At 44.2% G+C, this 6,546-nt stretch overlaps 1 pseudogene; it reads right to left on the reverse strand.

Moving 5' to 3' along the window:
* Positions 1–4,221: 4,221 nt before the first annotated feature.
* Positions 4,222–5,673, reverse strand: LOC123408305 (annotated as a pseudogene).
* Between the last annotated feature and the right edge of the window lie 873 nt (positions 5,674–6,546).

Genomic DNA, 6,546 nt, shown 5'->3' on the forward strand with positions numbered 1-6,546 from the left:
CTTAGTGAATACATGAACTCCTCATACTATGGTCATCTCCGAGAGTGGTTCCGGCTATTGTCACTCTGGTGTTGCCGGGTCATAACACATATTAGGTGACTACAACTTGCAAGATAGGATCTAGAACACACATATATTGACGAGAACATAAGAGGTTCAGATATGAAATCATGGCACTCGGGCCCTAATGACAAGCATTAAGCATGGCAAAGTAGTAGCAACATCAATCTCAAAACATAGTGGATACTAGGGATCAATCCCCATCAAAACTAACTCGATTACATGATAGATCTCATCCAACCCATCATTGTCCAGCAAGCCTACGATGAGATTACTCACGAACGGTAAAGAGCATCATGGAATTGGCGATGAAGGGAGGTTGGTGATGACGATGGCGACGATCTCCCCTCTCCGGAGCCCAGAACGGACTCCAGATCTGCCCTCGAGAGGAAGAACAGGAGGTGGCGGCGCCTCCGTATCGTAAAACGCGATGAACTCTCCTTCTTGATTTTTTTCCGGACGGAAGGGACTGAATAGAGCTGGAATTGGAGGTGGTGGAGCTCCGTGGGCCCCACAAGCCTGCTAGGCGTGGCCAGGGGGGCCGCGCCTGGTGGGCTTGTGGGCTCCATGCTCCACTTCTCCGGTTGATTCTTGCACCAGTATTTTTTATATATTCCACAAAAAATCCTCGTAAATTTCCAGGTCATTCCGAGAACTTTTATTTGTGCGCAAAAACAACACCATGGCAATTCTGCTAAAAACAGCATTAGTCCGGGTTAGTTCCATTCAAATCATGCAAATTAGAGTCCAAAACAAGGGCAAAAGAGTTTGGGAAAGTAGATACGACGGAGACGTATCAAGATGCCGGCCAACCATCTCAGCGACACGAAGCTACCCCAGAAGCTACCCCGCCATCTCAGCGGAGAAGTAGTGTGGCCTCCACGGAGCCCGTTCATCATGACTTCACGGCTCCTAGCTACCCCGTGGATACTATCACGGAGGCTCAACATTGCAAGCTTATGATGAAATGTCGGAACCTCACTTTCAAGGCGGTTGTCGGCTCTGTTGCACCTCCTCAACCAACGGAACTTTTCACTGCCTTCCGATTCGACATGGCTATGCTGTTGTAATGGTGGATCAAGTAATGGAGGGATTTGAGGAGCTCGAGCTTCACCACCCTATAGGTGAAGGGGAGAATCAACTGGTTCGTGCTCTAAGGAGTACATGTCTATTGAAGAAGGAGTTCATCAAGCTTCCAAACTGGACGCCTCGTCGTCCTCCTCCTCCGGCGAGTGATCGGGACACTCTGCCTCCTCCCCCTCCTCCTCCTCCTCCTTCGGCGAGTGATCAGGGCACTCCGCCTTCTTCTTTGGCTCCTCCAATGCATGAGGGCACTTCGCCTCTCCTTTGCCTACTCCGGCGCGTCACAGCAGTCCGCCTCCTCCTTTGCCTCGTCGGCAACGTCGGAAGACAAACGCCGCCACTCCGGCTCCTCCGGCGCGTTAGAGCAGTCCGCCTCCTTCTCTCAAGCGGAAGAGATACGCCTCCTCTCCGGCGGCTAGCAGTACAAGAAGAGGCGGGAAATACGGTCCATCTCCCAAGCCTCTGGAAAAGTTACCATATGAGAGGACCAAGCAGGAAAATGAGGACATATGTCGTGCCGAATTGAGGGCCCATTTTGCAAAAAAAAAACTCCACCTCAGAAGGAGAAGCTAGATCCGGTGAAAGTGGAGCGCACTATCAATCAACTGAAGCGACCACCACCACCTCCTCGAGATTCCAACTATGACTCCATTCTTAAAAAGACATAAGCACAAGCACGGTGGTCGGGAACTACTTCCAATGATGCAAGGATAAGTGGGAAAACGATTCCCCTGCTCGACCAACAGGAGAAGCAATTGTACCCCTAGCTCAAGGTGTCTAGCGATATCGTCGTTGCTAATCATCTGGGGATGGTGCCTGGTACCAATCCTGGTGATTACTTGGGGGATGAGGTAACAAAAGAACAATATAAATACGTGCGCGGGAAGCCTCTCGTCAAACCTGGTCATCCTCATCTAAGAACGATGATGCAAAAATTGCATGAGTGGTACATGAAAACCTCCAGGGAGTGTGAGAAATATGCTATGTATGTGGCAGTGAAACGAGAGAACGAATTCATTGGACTTCCCATGATTCCTATTCAATTTGAGGAGTTATTTCAGTTATACAATCAACTGGCCCTTGACAAACAAATAATGACTCCCTCCTGTCTGTAAGTCTCTAGCTCAGCTCGGTCATTGCATGTATATATAATTATCCTCACTATATATATTATGCAGATTGAAGATCGCCGAATTAAAAAAACAGGAATCGTCGACGTTGGGTTCATTAGCCCAGATGCCGTAAATGAATTGATGGTACGAAACTCAATCAAAGAGATCGAGGAGAACTTGCTAAACTCGTTCCTTATACATCAAAACAAAAGGGAAATAATCTTTCCTTATAACTTCAAGTGAGTGTTGTTGTCTTCTCTGTATATTCGGTTTCTCTTACTCAAAGTTAAGTATGTAATTCATGAGTTATATATGCGTGCGCGAATACCAATTTATTCTGCTATCCATTGACGTTGGCAGGGCATTAGTAACTGTCTTAGACTCGAGACATAAAGCCGAAGAGCATTATGCCGACATGACTGCAATGCTGAAGAAGTAAGTGCAATCAATACCGGGACCATATCGGCATGCAACTTTCGTTCATGGGCTGATATCAAGTAATCATTTTCTTTGCCTGGCTGGGTTTAAAAGAAGTTTGCCAATAAGGTTCCCGTTCTAAACAAAGAGATGTGATTTACGCACCCCAACGTAAGTAGTACTAGCTATTTCCGCGCATCTCTAATTGATTCAAATATATCATTACCATGCTTGCTTATCAGTTTGATTGAACTCTATTCTCGTAAAGTATATGTACCAGAAAGAAGGGATTGTTTTATGTGGATACTATGTATGCGAGTTCATTCGCCACTCGATCTCTGAGCGGGGCTTCTATAAGGTTCCCGGTCTAAACAAAGAGTTGCAATTTACGCACCCCAGAGTAAGTAGTACTAGCTAGTTCCGTGCATCTCTAATTGATTCAAATTTTCATCAATATATCATTACCATGCTTGCTTATCAGTTTGTTTGAACTCTATTCTCGTAAAGTGCATGTACCACGAAGAAGGGACTGTTTTATGTGCATACTATGTATGCGAGTTCATTCGCCACTTGACCTCTGAGCGAGGCTTCTCTAACAAACAATTTTAAGTACATCAATAATATTCACAATTTTATTTTATATATTACAATCAATTGTGTTGAGTTTCATTCATATATATGCATGTATTGACCCCCTTCTTTAAATTAGATATGCGAGATGCGGGATAAACTCCTACCATATGATCGCATACGAGCAATTCAAGAGGAATTGGCCGGCTTTTTCTTGACCACGTCATACCTAAAGATAGAGAATACCATGTGGATTTGTGATTGGATCTTAATTAGGTGATGTTAGGGATTGTAAAAGATGTTATATTGTATATATATGTTAGGGCTTCTAAATGGTTTCCTTCATTTTCTTATTAGCTAGCGTCAAGTTCTTTCTATATGCATAGTAGCTAGCGTCGACCAAGCACGGAGAAAGAGAGGCCACTTCTCTCTATTTGCTAGCTAACACAATATGAAACCACTAAATTAACCCTCCAAAACCCCCCATTCAAAATAAGACCCAACTCCAGCCAGATGCTGATGCGTGGATGCCATTTGGTGTGACCAACCGGGACTAAAGTTCCTCCTGCGTGGGCTCCCCGCAGCGGCCACGTGGAGCTCCTTTGGGCCCGGTTCATAAGCCAACCGGGACTAAAGGGTCAGGACTAAAGGCCCAAACCTTTAGTCCCGGTTCAAGAACCGGGGCTAATGGGCCTCTGGAATCGGGACAAATGGGCCTTTTTCTACTACTAGCACAAGGGCCCGTGTGTTGCAATGGAACATAGAATGATTCATATTTTTCAATTTAAGATGAAGGATATAAATGAGAAAATGATGATCATACTAAGGCTATCGGGAAAGGCATAGGCAGCATAGCACACAATTATATGAAACAACACGCCTTTAGACATTTCCAAATATACAAAACATAAGGTAACCAATTAAGTTAATCTAGGAGTAAATGATTTCAAGCTGCTAGTGAACTCACACACAAAGCTCTCTAGATAGGAGTCGCCAGGAAGTCACTCAGCTCCCTCTAATACTGCACACCAAAGCACAAATTAGCCATAAATTGAGCCAACTGCTAGGGAAGCGGCGGCGATGGCCCCTCATACAGTGTCTAGAAGTTGCATCTTACCTGGTCCGCAGCCGTTTGAAGGGTCAGATGATCCCCCATTCCGCGGATCTGCAGGGCATATGTATGAAGCTATGAATATACTCAAAACCTAGTACAACGTCTCTGTCAACTGTGAACATGATCATTTAAGCAGCATAATCTGTGCTACCTTTTCATTTTCTTCAAGTAAACATTATATTTCATCGGTACATAGCCTTCATACGGTTTTCTGAATTCCTTTAGCTAAAAAGCAGAGACATGCTTCAACATAGTTGCATGTCAATGAAATTATATTATCGAGTCTGCAACGTGATCAGTGCTTTTATTTAGATTACTATAGAATCTCCATGGGCTGAGACAAACAGGCTACCTGCTTCATGACTGCCTTGCTCACTTGTTTGTGATATTCAGGATTGCGAAAATCTGGTGTGGCAAAGCTCGAAACTGGAACAATAGGTCATTGGTGGGGTTAATTTTTTTGGGAACATATTGAATTCATCTATAGGTTAATTAACATGTTATCGGAACAGTAATTTGTGTTAAAGCCTCCTGCAATACTTTTTTTGGGCAAATATGCAAACAAATCTCACAATTTCCATCTCCCTCTATCTGAAACTCGGCCAAACCATAAGTCCCCAACCTGTCGAATAAAAGGTAATGCTAAATGAAATTTGCATGCAAAAGATGGAACTTCAGAAGAAGGCGCAACAGCACATATACGCTACAAGATTAATCCTACAAAATGATATCGACATTCAAGTGGAGGGAAGAGAAGATCTGATCTTTACCTTTCCAACAATCTTTCATGATCCAAGGTTGCATTATCAACATTAGGAATCTCTCCATTAACTCGAGGACGTTGTTGCCGCAAAACAAGGTGTTAGTAATTTTGTCATAAAAGATTGCAAAAGACTCGTTTTCATTTCACAATGCGCAATTCAGAATTACTCCCTCCGATCAAAAATATGTGTCGTGGTTTTACTTCAAAAGTATAATGCATGTTAGCTACTATTGACCACTACACCGACAAATTATGCTCAGTTCAAACTTCAGACACACCTCATTAGAGTAATCAGGACTCAGCTAGGGGCAAAGCCCAAGGAATCAAATATGAAATAGCGTTAAAAGATAAAAAGTAATAGATGTTGATTGGCTCTTGATTACCGAGACGCATCCCAAATGCAAGAGGTGCCTCCCAAGACTATGTCCGCTGTCGTTCCTTGCTTGAGCGTGGACGCTACCTATAGTCACGGACATTTCCTCCTCGCTTTCCTGAGTGTTGGTGCTGATGCTTGAGCTAGAGCTTTTACTAACATGGTCATGTTGTTCATACATGACAAGATATCTCCAAAGTAACATCGACAAGATCTTGACCTCCAATGAGCTCCAAAGACAGAAAATTACTGCAAAAAATAGGGAACAAGCATTGAAACACAATAAGAAACAGCAGGTAAAAAGTTCCAAAGCAACTTGCCTCGTCAAACCCGACTGCCTCCGCATCCCAGACGACTCCTCCACCGCCTTCTCGGTCTTCCCCGTACTACTCCACCCCCCTCTATTCGTGCCTGGGTTCGCCGCTAGTCTGTGCAAATCTGTTATCTGACGGGTTCGCTGGATATGTGGTCGTTTCGCCAGGTGTTTGATGACCCACAAGTATAGGGGATCAATCGTAGTCCTTTCGATAAGTAAGAGTGTCGAACCCAACGAGGAGCAGAAGGATCTGACAAGTGGTTTTCAGCAAGGAAAAATCTGCACGCACTGAAATTTTCGGTAACAAGTGATTGTGTGGTGAGATGATTCGTAGCAAGCAACAAGTAAAAAAAGTAGCAACGGTGCAGCAAAGCGGCCCAATCCCTTTTGTAGCAAGGGACAAGCCTGGACAAAGTCTTATAGGAGGAAAAACGCTCCCGAGGACACACGGGAATTTCTGTCATGCTAGTTTCATCATGTTTATATGATTCGCGTTCGTTACTTTGATAGTTTGATATGTGGGTGGACCGGCGCTTAGGTAATGCCCTTACTTGGACAAGCATCCCACTTATGATTAACCCCTCTCGCAAGCATCCGCAACTACGAAAGAAGAATTAAGACAAAGTCTAACCATAGCATTAAACTAGTGGATCCAAATCAGCCCCTTACGAAGCAACGCATAAACTAGGGTTTAAGCTTCTGTCACTCTAGCAACCCATCATCTACTTACTACTTCCC

The sequence above is a fragment of the Hordeum vulgare genome, chromosome 7H, assembly GCF_904849725.1.
Source record: "Hordeum vulgare subsp. vulgare chromosome 7H, MorexV3_pseudomolecules_assembly, whole genome shotgun sequence".
Classification (NCBI taxonomy): Eukaryota; Viridiplantae; Streptophyta; class Magnoliopsida; order Poales; family Poaceae; genus Hordeum; species Hordeum vulgare.